We start from the raw sequence: 2,143 nt of genomic DNA, 5'->3' as shown, positions 1-2,143 counted from the left end.
GTCAGTGGAGAAGTGCATCTCGTATTTTAACCTAAGACTTCACCTCCCACACACAACTGGACAGAGGGGTGTGTTAGCCTGATCTTCAGTTTTCTCACTGGGAAAGCACTTGTTCCACTGTTAGAACCATGTCCTCCTCCCTGGACACTTCCGATGCCCACTGCAGAACCTCCGGGGCTCCTGTTCTCAGCTTCTGTCACAGCACTTAGCTTGTCTGGATAAGAGTCACCTGAATTTTTCCTAAACATCATTCCAAGTACTCTGATTTTGAGGGTTGGCAAGAACAAACTAAATCAGGATTCAGAGTTCCTGATAGCTCCTCATGTGGCATTGCAGCTGAGGCCCCCTGTCCTAAATGGGCTCAACTGGCCTAGCACACTCCCCTTGGTGGCTTTGGGTGGGTCAGCCTTGCCCCATTTGGGGTCACAGACCTCAGTTGTTCATTTAACCAATGGTCATTGAGGGCTTACCCGGTGCCACACTTCAAGACAAGCATGGGTGTCCTGGCAAGAAAGTGTTGGCAAGAAAATATGAACCCACCATTGAACTCTCAACTCAAACCTTACTGAAGTCAGTGGCTATAGCTTTATGTGCAAAGGACCCCAGAGTGAGGATCCCACATTGTTACTACTGGGTCTTCTCCCCACCTCTGGAGATGCTAAGAAAACCCTTCCCCACCTTTTCTAGTGATGGAGTAGGAACTTTGCATAGGACAAACCTTCACGATAGGTTACTCCAGTATATTCCCGATAAAGTCCAATAGGTAAATTAGTTTTGGCAGCAGAAGGAACAGCAGGAGAAGTAAGTGATTCATCATCTAGAATCCAAAAAATTTGCACCAACAGATGGCAGGTGGTTATAACACAACAGTTCTTGCCCTGAGAGTATCTGGGGACCCAGCCAACAGCCGTCAAGCCAGGGCAGTCCTGCGGAAGAGATGGCTTGTGAACATGACTGTGGACCCAGAGTCACCCCAGAGCTCCCACATAAAATGCTTCACAGACAGAGAAACTGAGAGCAGCCTTGGGGCATTCATGCCAATTAATAACCTTAAAGACTACAGCCAGATCCCCCCGTGTCACAAAAGCAGGCATTCGAGGGACTATGCTTTTGTTCGTGCTCTTATCTGCCATTTTAAATGGGTTTCTAATGTCAAATAAAGCCACTCTGCCTCTTGGGACAAAGATGTTTATCTTCACATAGTTTTTAAAATAAAGTCCTCATAAGTTCAGATAAAAGAGCCTTTTACATGGTAAGAGGATCTACTTTTCTGCCTTTTAAATGGAATAATGAAGAACGCTATATTATTTTGCTTTAGCATTAGTTTAGAAGTCATTCTGAGAATTAAGCAGGAATATCTGTTTTCTTAGTCCATTAAGGCAACACCCCACAAGGAAGTTGAAAGTTCACGAGCCTATTGACTCTCATCCAGAAACCACAACCAACCAAACCCCACCATGTAACAGGGAAGACCCAGGGTCACTTCGGAGGAGTTAGCAATCAAAGGAGAACAGACTTTTGGTGACTCAGTTACCAACACACAAGACAGCAACTCATAAAACTAAAATTGGGTGTTTTATTTTTTGTCTACACGGGTGGCGTGCCACTTTCCTTTCCTATTAGGGAAGCTTCTCCCAGCCCTTTCTGACGTTCATCTGTGTGCCTTTACATTCAAACAGTTTAGGAAGCAGCAGCCCTCCTAACACTCGACGCGGAAGCACAAATCTCTGGAGGTATTTTTGGACACACTTAAATCCTATCCCAAGAGGCTGAACGACTGTGGTGACAAATGCCCACGGGTAAAACTGAGCAAGCCTCATTCAGACTGTCCTGCTCAGAGATGCCCTCTGGCTGCCGTGTTGAGGGTCTGGGGTGGAAGATGGAAGACTAAGCGCTGGAGATGTGAAGGTGACTCAGCGAGAGGTGATGGTGGCTCGGGCCAGGGTGGTAGCCAGAGATGTCATGAGAGGTGGCCAGATTCTGGACGTGTAATCCATTTTCTTAAGGAAAAAAAAAAAAGAGAATAATTTGACAAGTTGGAATTTACCCAAGTGGACTTAGCTTGATCAATATCGCCAACGTGGATTGTTTCTGCAAAAACAAACAAGCAAAGAAACACCACAGCAGCAAAGCACATGGCAGG

The sequence above is a fragment of the Macaca fascicularis genome, chromosome 1, assembly GCF_037993035.2.
Source record: "Macaca fascicularis isolate 582-1 chromosome 1, T2T-MFA8v1.1".
NCBI classification, from domain to species: Eukaryota; Metazoa; Chordata; class Mammalia; order Primates; family Cercopithecidae; genus Macaca; species Macaca fascicularis.
Note: the sequence above shows the minus strand (reverse complement) of the source record.